Raw genomic sequence first — 14,578 nt, 5'->3', positions numbered from 1 at the left:
CAGCCTGACTGCATTACATGAATACTGTGGCTGTGTGCTTTTAACAGCTGTCTTCTTACAGCTCTGGCGGTCATTCCCTTTCTGCCCCATTAAACTCAAGGCATCAGCACACTTCACACCCATGGACATTTTAAACTGCCCTTGTGTCATGGAACCATGACAGACAACATTTTCTCCTCTTTGCACCCAGCATTTTCCTTTATCAAACTAGACCGAAAATTGACAACTCACCAGGTTTCTCACAGATAAAATATTATGAGCCAATCCTGGAATAAACAAACATTCTGACATTAGTCCAAGTTTGTCAAATTTAATCAGACCACGTGCTTTTACGGATTTCCGTGATCCATCAGCAAGTAAAACAAAGTCCTGCTCATCTGTAGACGTGTAAAACAGACTCCTGTCTTTAATTAGTATATGGCTTGCTCCGCTGTCGACAATAAAGTTAATTTGTTCCAAGTCTTTAGACTTCTGTTTACAAACAAAGTTCACACTTCCCTGCTTCAAGCCTCCGTCCCTGGAGTTTCACTTGACTGGACAACCTTTACGGAGATGCCCACAGGCCCCACAGGCAAAACAAAACTTCAGCCGCTGCTGCTCCCGCTTGTATTCCTGTCTGCTTTCAGCAGCCTGCTCCGGTTCGGCATATTTCTCCTCCTTGCTTCTGACAGCTTCCACCAGCTGGGCTCTCTGCGCCTCCTGCCTCCGCTGCCATTCCTGGGACAATTCCTGCAACGCGTCCCACGTCTGTTTAGCCGACGGCTCATCTCTCACACACATCAGTTGAGAATCCAATAGAGCCAAGATTATAAACGCCTGCGCCCTCTGGTCTCGACGCTTCCAGGCCGCGGTCAGTATCGCCGGGGTTTTTTCTTCAATCACGTCCCATAAATCCTCTGTTATCAGCAAAGCCCGCATCCTCGGCTTCCAGCTGCCAAAATTCTTTTCATTAAGTCGTTCCATCGGCAAGCCTCCCCCAGTCAGGTTTACAGCCATGTTGCTCACCTCCGTCTGGTACAATCAATCAAGCTGCCCTCTCTGGAACTCCGTCTGCAGTTCAGACCAGCAACTTACTCTGGTGTAATGCGCTGTGGAGCATAACCATCCTCTGCTACCACTGTTGGCTTGTGTGTTGTTGTGTGAAACAGCATACATTACGTTGGAGTTAAGTTGAGCAAGAAAACGTCTTCAGAGCATGTTAAGAGTCTTTATTAAGACATTAAGGCCAGAGGCTTAAGAGTAAATACATGTAGAGATTCTTCAGTCACCCCCCCCCCTTCTGGTACATCTCTCTCCATAGATGAACACAAAAGACAGCCTCTCAGCTCAGAGGCATAATTCGGAAGAGCACAACACATAGTCTCTGTTAGAACTTTCCCAGTCGTTATCAGATGGCTACCATAGCAACGACCCTGGCAGTCCGTTCCCAGACAGAGCATAGACATAACTCCCCCTTAACCACAGTTACGTCTTCAAACTTGCAGGCTTCATGGAAAACTACTAGAGACAGTAATGCCTACTGGTCGCCAGCCCAACAACCTTGACTTGAGATGTATGGCACAAAAAAACATAAGGAGAGCCCTACAGCTGGATCAGGCCAAAGGCCCATCTAGTCCAGCATCCTGTTCTCACAGTGGCCAGCCAGATGCCCATGGGAAGCTCACAAGTAGGGCATGAGAGCAAACTCTCCTTATTTGCAATTTCTAGAACCTGGCATTCAGAGACATTAGGTATTTAAGAACATTACCGTAAGGCCTGCTGGCATTCAGAGGTATACTGTCTCTGACATACATGCTACCTCTGCAACAGCACCTTCTCCACCTGTGATTCCCAGCAACTGGAATTCAGAGGCATTAGGTATTTAAGAACATACTATAAGGCTTGCTAGATCAGGCCAAAGGCCCATCTAGTTGTAGGGTTGCCAGGTCTCCTGTTTTCACCCAGAGACTCTAGATTTTGGGGGTCCTCTCCAGGTCTCCAGATAAGTCACCTTAATCTCCAGACTCTCAGCTTCCATTGTTTAAAAAATTGGAAACCAAGGCAGCTCACAATAACAAATAAATCCCTTTAAAATCCAATAACCATAAAACAAGTATAAACAGTTGCAAAACAGCTTCAAGTGGCATGATTCTGAATTTTGGTTTGGTTGAGTAAAGTTCCTTATCACTTGAGGTTGCAGTTCTGTGCATGCTTCCCTGTTTGAGTAAGCCCCCATTAAAAACATTGGGACTTGCTTCCGAGTAAACAAACACAGGATTGCACGATAGATATCTTTACAGGTTGTGTAAATAATAAATATCTTTGACAGTCATGCTTATATAAATATTTCTTCATACTTGTCCTGCCCAGAGCTGAAAGACTGAGGCGCGGTAATGTCTTTTTCTCTTTTTATTAAAGTTATGGTTACATCCAAAGTGGTGCGCTTCATTCACCTGTCTACTCTGATTCACTGCTTTTCCTAACTAGCAGTCTCTGCAGTGTTTGGGCAAAGTTGACTTAGCACTTGTGCCTCGGATGGCACCAACTTATGTAGGGAAAGTTTTCGCATGTAAGCTGCGGCTCTGCCTGAGCTCCACCTTTCAAAAGTCTCTCTTCCTGCACCTGCTCACGTGGGGTGAGGTGGGGCGGGTCTCAGACAGCACACTGGACAGGAGGGGCTTTGCTAGGTGACAGTGTGGTGTCTGGAAGCTGAACACTGATTGGCTGGGAAGCATTTGAAGTGTCCGGCGGGGATTCCTGCCTGACTGGGGATGGCGCAATCAGGGAGTCACTTCCCAACTGGTGTGCGATTCGTGGGAGGGGCAGGAACCACATCCATGGAAGTGCTGGGCAGGGGAGTTTGGGGTCTGCCTGAACTCTCTCTGCTACTCTCTCTTCCGCTTCCCAGGGAACCTCATCCTCATCTGACTCCACTCCCTGATCTAGGTGTTCAGCCCTCAGACTAGCCCTCAGTCTGGGGCACAACAATACTATATCCCGATAAGTATTTGATTTCACACTATGGTTGTACATTATTACTTGCTTTATATTTTAAGTGTGCCCTTCTTCCTTGGGGAGGTCATGGTTACTCTCTGTTGTTTTCACCCTGAGGAGCAGAGTAAGCTGAGAGATGGTGAGTAGGTTTATAACTTTATATAGTTGCACATTTCCATTTTAAAAAAATAATTAAAACCATTTACATGCAGGAAAAGTTTATGAAGTAGATCTACACAATACATTTAAAGAACATCCAACTTGCATTTAAGGCACATGACTTCCCCTAAAGAATCCTGGGAAGTGTAGTTTCCTCCTGACAGTTATAGTTTCCACCACCTTTAACAAACTATAGTTCCCATGATTCTGTGGTGTGATTTGTGTGCTTCAAATGTTTGTTGAATGTGCTTTAAGTGAATGGAGTGGATCTGCCCCAGGTATGGTGTGCATTCATTAATGAACTGAAAAGAACAATTTTAAAAGATACTTTTGTTTAAAAAGGGGACAGCTGTAGCTCAGTGATAGGGCATATGCTTTGCATGCAAAGGTCCAAAATTCAATCTCTGGAAAAGTCTATTGTCTGGAATCCTGGAGGACCAATGCTAGTCCATGTCATCAGTACTGAGCTAGATGGTACCAAATGGCTAGGGAGACTCCTTTGTTCCTAAAAGTGGAAAGAGACCAAAGGGCCACAGTGACTCTAAAATTTATTTATATATTTTATTTACAACATTTATATACCACTTTATTGTAAAAAAAATCTCAAAGCAGTTTATAGAAGGAATTAAAACAATAAAATTATTGGCAAAAACAGTTAAAGACAGGTATTTAAAAACATTCAAAATAATAAAAGCAACATTGAGTTAAAAACAGATAAAAAACACAATAGCTTCTACATGGCTGGATAGCCTTGCCTAAACAAACATATTTTTAGCAGGTGCTGAAAAGACTACAGTGAAGGCATCTGCCTAATGTCAATAGGCAGGGAGTTCCAAAGTGTAGGTACTGCCACACTAAAGTACTGATTTCTTATAAGAGCAGAACAAGTACTATGTGGCACCTGTAACATGGAAAGCACACCTTGAACTTGGCCTTGGAGCAAATCAGCAACCAGTGCAGATTTCAGAGCAGAGATATTATTTATTTATTGCATTTATTTATTGCATTTATATACCGCCCCATAGCCAAAGCTCTCTGGGTGGTTTACAGCAGTATTATGTGCTGATAGGGCCTCACTCATGTCAGCAATCATGCCACAGCATTCTGCACTAACTGCTCATAGAGCTACAATTTCAGAGTTCAGCGGGAACTCTCCTCATAGAGCTACAATCTCTTTAGTGGGGAAAGAGACTGACTGTTAAACCACTCTGAGAATTGTAGCTCTCTGAGGAAAACAGGGGTCTCCTAACAACTCTCAGCACCCTAAACAGACTACACTTCCCAGGATTCTTTTTAGGGGAAGGCATGGTTACTTAATGTGGAATAATAGTGGAATAAATGTACAGTGTGAATGTGGCCAAAGTGAGTTTATAGCAGCCCACAAGGTAGACAGAAAAGGGTAGAGAATCTTCTTACTCTTACTCATTTCTCAAACCTCTTTCTGAAGTGAAGGGTCAAATCTGTAAAGAGGTTTGGAGCAGCCATGTTAAAAGGTAGGGGTAGGGCATTCCAGGCAGGGGGTTGCCAACCCTGCTTGGATATGGATATCTTTGCAGAGGATCCCTAGTCAAGCTTTATCAACAGCACAATCTAAACCACATCTACTCAGAAGTAAGCCCTATTACGTTCTACGGGGCTTAGTAAATGTGTTTAGAATTGCAGCCTTCAGGGGCATCCATCTTTACTCCTGAGTGCTCCCATCTAACATCACCACAACACTAGGCTCCCTTCTTCCTACAATGGCCTTCTGGTCACTGGCCTGGCTTGAGGGCACTTAAACCCTTCTTGCCAGAAGCAAGTAGGCTAGATTAAATGTTCCCTCCCCAGGCTCCATCTTTTAGCTAAGATTTCCAACGAGAGAAATGTTTTTGTTTGAACTGTATGCTCTAAGCAACTGTGGTTGATGCTTAATGTATCATGCTTCATGACATCACTAAGGCCTGCCTCCTTGACATCACTCAGGCCCACCCCATGACATCACTACGGCTCACTCCTAAAATCTCAGGGTTTGGGATGCTTCTTACCTGGCAACCCTATCTCACATTCACCAATCAAATGCCTATGGGAAGCCCACAAACACAACCTGAGCACAACAGCCCTCTCTCCACTTGTGACTCCCAGCAACTGGAATTTGGAGGCATAGCACATAACCATTGTGGTAGAGATATTCACTGTGCCTCGTGAAGAACTGATCAGACACCTTTTGTGACTGCAGCCACTGAGGCAAAATCTGGCAACGGGCCACACTGACCCACTGGCTGGAGATGCATTCCCAGGTAACATTTCTCCATGACCCTACTTTAACTAAGACAAAAATTCATGTAACTGCAAAATTGTATATTTATCCTCTCTATATCCATGTCTTCATTTTCCTCCCCTTCCTGAAATGGTGCAGCAGGAAGACCTCATATATACCTTCCTGTCCAGGAAGAACAGGCTTTCTGTCACAATAACTACTATCTACCCACTTCGGCCACTCCATAGCAGTATGAGATTTCTGTGCAAGGAAGACCCACAAAATAGCTTCCCAGCTATAGAGACTTAGCTCTTTAATGAAAACAGATGGGTTTGGGGTTTGCTCCCTTCCAGGCCCTGTTTTACTCCTTTAGATCAGACTGTGCTTCACTGAGCAAGCTTGATCTAATATACACAGAGGCTAAAAGCTCTATTTTTCATTTGTAAGAATTTGCCATGGCTTCAGCTGGTCTTTATTAATGCTACATATACCTGCCAATGTTTGAACAAGAAAGAAGATTGAAAGCTGACCCTCCTAAGATTGTGCCATTTCAGAATGCAGATGTCAGATTTCTTCTTTGATTACTCCTCCAAGTCACTAGCTATTTGCTTTGATAGTTTTTAAATCCTCTGGATCTTAGAGCACAATCCAAGTACGGATGGGGGAATTCAGTTTGCATTTTAATGTGAACCTACTTAATTTGCACGTCCTAAACTAATAAATTAATCAAAATCCTTCAAGATTTTTACTTCTATTAATTGAACAATGCAGGTCTCCAACCAAACGTTGCACAGAAAAATTCATAGATCAGGGGAAACTGTACACAAAAAAAGCACAATTTTCAGAGCGGTTTAACAGTCAATCCTTCTTCCCAGGGAACTCTAGGAACTGTAGCTCTGTGATGGGAATAGAGGGTTTCCTAGCAACTCTCAGCACCCTTAACAAACTGCAATTCTCAGGATTCTTTGAGGGTACCACAACTGTTTAAAGTGGTATAATAGTGCTTTACATGTGTAGTACAGACGCAGCCTAAGTCAGAATCAACGGACAAATTATTATTATTATTATTATTATTATTATTTATTAAATTTATATACCGCCCGACTAGCAATAGCTCTCTGGGCGGTGAACATGGCAATACAATAACATAAGAAATACAATAAATGACACAATATAGTACAAAAATAATGCAATCTAAAATCAATACAATAACATTTTTTAAAATTAAATCAATTTAAATTAAAATGCTTCAGAGAATAAGAAGGTTTTAACCTGGCGCCGAAAAGAAAGCAGAGTCGGCGCCAGGCGCACTTCCTCGGGGAGACTATTCCATAGTTCAGGGGCCACCACTGAGAAGGCCCTAGATCTTGTCACCACCCTCCGGGCCTCCCTATGAGTTGGAACCCGGAGGAGGGCCTTCGTAGTAGAACGTAGTGTACGGGCCGGTTCATATCGGAAGAGGCGTTCCGCAAGGTAACGTGGTCCTGCATGGTATAAGGCTTTATAGGTTAATACCAACACTTTGAATCTGGCCCGGAAATGTATTGGCAGCCAGTGCAAGCGGGCCAGAACAGGTGTTATATGCTCGGACCGCTTGGTCCTTGTTAGCAGTCTGGCTGCCGCGTTTTGCACTAGCTGTAGCTTCCGAACTGTCTTCAGAGGTAGCCCTACGTAGAGCGCATTGCAGTAATCCAAACGCGAGGTTACCAGAGCATGTACCACTGATGTAAGGTCCTCTTTACTCAAATAGGGACGTAGCTGGGCTACCAACCAAAGTTGGTAAAACGCATTCCTTGCCACCGAGGCTACTTGAGCCTCAAGTGAGAGGGAAGAGTCTAAAAAGACTCCCAGACTACGAACCCGCTCCTTTAGGGGGAGTGTAACCCCGTCCAGGACAGGGTATATATCCACCATCCGATCAGAGAACCCATCCACCAACAGCATCTCAGTCTTGTCTGGATTGAGCTTCAGTTTGTTAACTCTCATCCAGTCCATTGTCGCGGCCAGGCAACGGTTCAGCACATCAACAGCCTCACCTGAGGAAGATGAAAAGAAGTAGAGCTGCGTGTCATCAGCATACTGATGACAACGCACTCCAAAACTCCTGATGACCTCTCCCAACGGCTTCATGTAGATATTAAAAAGCAGGGGGGACAAAACTGACCCCTGCGGGACCCCATATTGGAGAACCCACGGTGTCAAGCAATGTTCCCCGAGCACTACCTTCTGGAGACGACCAGCCAAGTAAGAGCGGAACCACTGCCAAGCAGTACCTCCAACTCCCAACTCTGCGAGCCTCTCCAGAAGGATACCATGGTCGATGGTATCAAAAGCCGCTGAGAGATCAAGGAGAATCAACAGAGTTACACCCCCTCTGTCTCTCTCCCGACATAGGTCATCAAACAGGGCGACCAAGGCAGTCTGAGTGCCAAAACCAGGCCTGAACCCCGATTGAAATGGATCTAGATAATCGGTTTCATCCAATAGCGCCTGGAGCTGGTCAGCAACCACACGTTCCAGGATCTTGCCCAGGAACGGAACATTGGCTACTGGTCTGTAGCTGCTGAAATCCTCTGGGTCCAAGGAAGGTTTTTCCAGGAGTGGTCTCACTGCCGCCTCTTTCAGACAGCCAGGGACCACTCCCTCTCGTAAAGAGGCATTAATCACTTCCTTGCCCCAGCCAACTGTTCCTTCCTTGCTAGTTTTAATTAGCCAAGAGGGGCAAGGATCCAGTACCGAAGTGGTCGCACGAACCTGTCCAAGCACCTTGTCCACGTCCTCGAACTGAACCAACTGAAACTCATCCAACAAAACATGACAAGACTGTGCTCCGGACACCTCAGTAGGATTAACTGCTATTAAATAGGAGTCTAAGTCCCGACGAATGCATGAGATCTTATGCTGGAAGTGATCAGCAAACTGACTGCAGCGGGCCTCCGATGATTCCACCGTGTCCAGAGGGTTTGAATGAAGAAGCCCCTGGACAACTCGATAAAGCTCCGCTGGGCGGCAGAGAGATGATTTAATAGTGGCAGCAAAATGATGTTTTTTAGCTGCCTTCACCGCTCCTACATACAGCTTAGTCGAAGCACTAACCAGCGCATAATTGTATCCGTCGGGAGTTTGCCTCCATTTCTGCTCAAGCTGCCTCCTATCTTGCTTCATCGCTTTCAGCTCCGGAGTATACCATGGAGCTGTATGAGCTCTACACAGGAGGGGGCGTGCAGGAGCGATCGTGTCAACCGCCCGGGTCATCTCCGTATTCCACAGAGCGACCAGGGCTTCAACAGGAGCACCAGTCCTATCAGCCGGAAAATCCCCCAGAGCCCTTTGAAAACCTTCAGGATCCATTAGTCTCCGGGGGCGGACCAATTTAATAGGTCCCCCACCCTTGCAGAGGGAAGAGGTTACTGAAAGTCTAAACTTCAGCAAGCAGTGATCTGTCCATGACAGAGGGAGTGTTGTAAGATCACTATCCCTATGTTGTAAGATCACATCCAGATCACTATCCCTATGTTCAGTAGCAAAAACAAGGTCTAGAGTGTGCCCCGATGCATGCGTTGGACCACTAACATATTGAGACAGCCCCATGGCTGTCATGGAAGCCATGAAGTCCTGAGCCGCGCCAGACAAAGTAGTCTCAGCATGAATGTTGAAATCCCCCAGTACTAATAGTCTGGGGGATTTCAGCAATATCTCCGAGACCACTTCCGCCAGCTCAGCTAGGGAAGCCATTGGGCAGCAAGGTGGGCGGTACACCAAAAGGATTCCCAGCCTGTCCCTCTGACCCAACACAAGGTGCAAACACTCCAGGCCAGTAACTGCATGAACATGGTGCTTGGTGAGTGAGATGGAACTCTTATAGACGACAGCAACCCCACCTCCCCGACCCTCAGATCTACCATGATGCTGAGCCAAGTACCCCGGTGGGCAGAGCTGAGAGAGACCAACTCCTCCCTGCTCACCCACCCAGGTCTCGGTTATGCATGCCAGATCGGCTGCCTCATCCACAATCAAATCGTGGACGAGGGAGGTTTTATTATATACCGATCTGGCATTCAAGAGCAGCAACTGGAGATCTGAGAGTTGGTTGAGAGGACTACTAACGACCTTGCGGGTGTGGGAAGGACCGGAACAAAGCTAGAAGGAGTAAGCCAGAAGTCAGGAGAAAGGATACAGGAACACACCAGACCTCAGGAAGACCTTGTTGTGCAAGCAAGGCTGATGTGCAACAGGAAGACTTTATATATACCTTCCTGTCCAGGAAGAACAGCTGGTATAGCACAGTGGGGAGGAGAGCATGACTGGGAGTTCAGAGTCTGTGAGTTCAAATCCCTGCTCGTGTCTCCTGGGCGTCAAGGGCCAGCTAAAGATCACCCCACAGTGAGTGGCTCAGGGGTTATGTGCCCTGCCACCAGTGCAGCCGTGGGCAAGCTGCATAGTCTCAAGGAGCCCAGTTGCCCCCCAGTTGGCAGTTCTGGACACGGAAGGGGCTGGCTTGTGCAGCTGTGGCAAGCTGAGCAGGCCCTAGCCAGCTGGGGAGGACTAGCCTCAGAGGGCGGCAATGGTAAACCCCCTCTGAATACCTCTTACCATGAAAACCTTATTCATAGGGTCAGAGCTGACTCCGGGCATGCCAGGGCCCTTGGGCACCAGCTTGCCCCGGGGCCCTCCACTCCCCTTCCACGATCCGCGGCAGGAGCTGCACCACGGATCACAGGACATGAGCTTCCAAGCCGCCCACCATCACCCCCACTTCACCTACCTTTCTCTGCTGTTTTTTGCTGCTACGCACACTGCGCGTGCTGGGTTGCCATCAATCAAGATGGTGGCCAAGGTTTCTGTAATGGGCTGAAGCCTCTTCCGCCATCTTGGTTGATGGCACGCAGCACGAGCATTGCTGCCATCAACTAAGATGGTGGCAGAGGCTGCAGCCCCTTACAGAAACCTCGGCCGCCATCTTGATTGATGGCAACCCTGCGCACACTGCAAAAAACAGTAGAGAGAAAGGTAGGTGAAGCAGGGGGATGGCGGGCTGCTTGGAAGCTCCTCCTGTCCTGCAATCCGTGGCTCCTGTCATGGATCACGGAAGGGGAGTGGAGGGGCCCCTGTAGCTCCAGGGGCCCTCAGGACAGTGACCCACCTGGTTGCCCTTTAGAACCCGCCCTGCATAGGGTAGCCATAAGTCAGGATCGACTTGAAGGAAGTCCATTTCCATTTTGTTCAGGAAGAGTCACTCCAGGTCCTAAGGGTACTTCACCAAGAAGTTGCTGCCTGTAGTTCAATGGTTCAAAACATGGGGGAGCTGCACTTGGACCTTCGCAACAATACCTTCAAATCTGTTCTCCCCTTTGCAAACCTGAACATTGGAATGAAAAATTGCATGTTCTGTTCAGACAACCTGGTTGCCATCACAGGCAGAAAAACCAAAGCAAAGGGGAACATGGGCACATTAGCCCATGCCAACACTCGTGCAAGGGAACAGAAATACATTAATGCAACAATGACTATAAGCAGTCCTTTGAATCCATCTGGGTTCCACAGGACCGGTACAGCAGTAACACACCACATTAAAATGTCTTTGGGAGAGTTATCTATTGTGCCTTGGAAAATGCCTTTCATCCCAGCAACAAGAGGCTTGTAATTAAATGAAAATGAGACTATTAATGCAAATTGCGTTGAAATGTAATTTGGGTGATTTCAGATGGAAGAGCAAAGACGCAGCAACTAACTCATTATGAAATATACATGAAGGGTCTGATGCCTTTCAAAAAATAGTTACATATTTATCGCTCCCCTTTTTAAGTGGATTCTTCATGCTGGGGTCATGCTGCGTTTGATACTCCCAAAGTTCAGGAAGAAATATATGAAAAGTCCGGCGCTGAGAACATCTGTGGAGATCATGGCATGCATTTCCTTGATTTGGCACAGGGGAAGGAACTTGTTATCATTATTCATAAGCCAAAAAAGGGCCAATGTGTTCGAAACCTCCCTTTTTTAAGTCTCAGCCTGATTTTTTTGCAACTTGCTGCAAAACATGCATATGCAGTTATGGGTAGCCGGGTGGAGGGGCTTTCACCATTTAGCAGCAATTTCTCCATTTCTCCTTATATAGAAATACAACTTCTCTTGCAGGGGATGCCAGAGCAATCAAAGTGCACTGAATAATGCCAATCAGCATATGCCTCATTGATCTGCCTTTGCAAATTCCACCCACCCACTCACCCACAGGTCCCCTCTAAGAAAGAACATCAGCATTGTCCTAATTCATGGTCCTGCTGCCCCCTACTGGACACACTGTTATACTATCCCTTAATGCCTAGTGAAAATCCTTCACTTTTGAAGATCCTTGCAAGTTTGAAAAACATAATATAACAAGATCCTTGGTGGGTCACGCCAAAGTTCCATTATGGGCTGAGGTGTCACCAATACCATTTTCATTTCATTTCATTTTCATTTTATTAAATTTATATACCGCCCATAGCCGAAGCTCCCTGGGTGGTTCACAACAATCAGCATAAAATACAATGAAACACATATTTAAAACAGTTTTTTTAAAAGCTTAAAATTTAAATTTAAAACATAAACATTTTTACACATACTAAAATGCCTGGGAAAAGAGGAAAGTTTTAACCTGGTGCCGAAAAGATAGTAATGTCGGCGCCAGGCGTACCTCGTCAGGAAGACTATTCCATAATTCGGGGGCCGCCACTGAGAAGGCCCTCTTTCTTGTCGCCACCCTCTGAGCCTACCAGGACAATACACCACTCTCGTTCTCTCTCATTTCCATCTGCTGATCCTAGGAAGGCTGAGGAACTCTTGAACTGGTGCCTAGAGGTGGTTTTGGGATGGATGAGGGCAAACAAGATCAGGCTTAATCCAGACAAGACGGAGGTGCTGTGGGTGGGGAAACCAGCTGATCTGGATGGAGGTTTGCACTGATCTGGACTTGAATGGGGTTGTACTGCCCATGATAGACCAAGTTTGCAACTTGGGATCCTCCTGGACCCGACACTATCAAAGGAAGCAGAGATGGCAATGGTGGCTAGGAGTGCCTTTTAGCTGCTCAGGCTGATATGACCAGCTTTGCCCCTATCTGAAAAGGACAGACTTAAGCAGGGTTACCCATGCACTAGCAACATCCAGGTTAGACTACTGTAAATGAACTACAAGTGGGGCTGCCATTGAAGATTGTTCTGAAACTTCAGCTGGTGCAAAATGCAGCTGCCCAGATATTGGTCGGGGTAGAGTGGGAAGCATATGTGACACCAATGTTGAACCAGTTGCAGTGGTTACTAGTGTATTTTACAGAGCCAATTCAAAGTACTGGTTTTTACCTTTAACACCCTCAAACATAAAGGGACAAAAGGCTGAGGATCATTGGATTAAGGCCTGATGAAGGGGGCTACTGTGTAGAATGAATAGGGGGGGAGCAAAATTGCACCCATTGGTCTTCCTCTCCCCCCTCCTCCTGGGCCCTGTGCATTCATCCAAAGTTTGGAACGGAGCCTTTATATGTGTGAGCATGGGCTCTTGCCACAGAAACAGAGATGCTGCATTTTGCAAAGCTCCTGCCTGCCTGTAGACAGCAAATGTGTATATGTAATGGGGTATTCTATATATATAAACAATAAACAAAATATATTATTTTATAAAGCTATAAAGGTTTATAATATTTTAATAGTATAGTAGCCAGCCAGAACCCTTTTCTCTTTGGAGCTGTCTTCCCTGACTGTGCTGGTATGTATGGTACAGCTTGAACTCTATAAGACAAGATAACACTGAACAAACACTGAACATGCCTGTACTTTCCAAGATGTAGAAACGATTGCATTAACTAAAATGCTTAGCTCATAGCGAAAATGTACTGGTATGTGAAGTGCTGAACATTGCCAAATTGACCAGAACATAATGTGGACAGTATAATGCTCATGCAATGTCTATGTAATGTTCATGTAATGTTCATGTAATGCCCATGTAATGTAATGCTGATGTGTAGCCCCCTGATTGGGGAAATGCAAATGTCTTTGTCCTGGAATGTATAAAACCCCCAGGCACACAGTGCCATGTTGCAGCTCTCCGTCCACTCAAGGGAGACTGACCGTGTGCACGTAACCAATAAAGGCCTAACTTTGTTGCAAGCTGGTGTCTTCAATTTCCTCAAGGACCCCTAGTCCAGAGAACCTCAAAATTCCCCGTCATATGCACTGTACACGTGCAGATTGCTCTGACATTTGGGTCTCCTCCAAATAAGCTGCCTATTTAGCATTCATCCTGATTTGTTTGCTCTTACATGGAGATTAGACTATGTCCAGTCTATGCTGAGCATTTAGTCTGATTTGTTTGCAGGGACATTATACGACAGGAAGCGCCCATCCTGATTTGTTTATGCTCTGTTTATATATCTTCCTGTTATTTATTTGTCCCACACTTGCCAGTACATTTCCCCATCGCTTCCCTAACAGCAAAAAAGTCCGTTGGTGGTTTATCCTTAGTGGATTTGTTGCAACAGAGCCCTTTAATTGCACAAGTCTAAATTTTCAGTGCACTGGAATCCTTCCAATAAAATACTGACAGTCTGGAGGATGAACATGTGAAGAGTGGGGCCACCAGGCAATTTGACACAGAACTATTGTGTGAAAAGAACTGAGATCTGCTTCGCACTGGCTCTTGTATGAGCATGCCTCAGGAGAAAGAAGCGACTGAAGCTGGCTGGCTCTCCATTACTAGGGAATGGGCAGCCCGCTGGAAAGAGCACCATGGCCCACTTGTGGCCACAGTTTGAGAAGCACTGCTCCAAAGCATAGTCCTTTTCTTTTACTATTGTCCATATCACAATTTAAGAGAGTATAGGGATCACCACTGAACACAGCTTTCCTTTTCAGCTATCACCTAATTGCTGATGGGGAGCCTGACTGCACTTAATAAAGTTGCACAAACAATATAGTGAGGTGGGGGGTTCCCCCAAGGCTTCTCAGTGGGCTGACCAACCACTGGCCCAGCTGAAAATCAACATGGAAGAAGTTTGTCGGCCTGATGGATTGCAAGTGATGGGTAATTGGATTCTCAAGGCTGGAAATTGCTTCTTAGTGATTGTCATGACAACTTGGCTACACTCTAATGCATTCCGCCTAATTAAGTGTCCACACTGGGTATATACCTTTTGGAGAAAATTCAGGCAGGACCCTTGCTGGCATCTACTCAGCAAAT

The sequence above is a fragment of the Rhineura floridana genome, chromosome 1 (genome assembly GCF_030035675.1).
Source record: "Rhineura floridana isolate rRhiFlo1 chromosome 1, rRhiFlo1.hap2, whole genome shotgun sequence".
In the NCBI taxonomy this organism is placed as follows: Eukaryota; Metazoa; Chordata; class Lepidosauria; order Squamata; family Rhineuridae; genus Rhineura; species Rhineura floridana.
Note: the sequence above shows the minus strand (reverse complement) of the source record.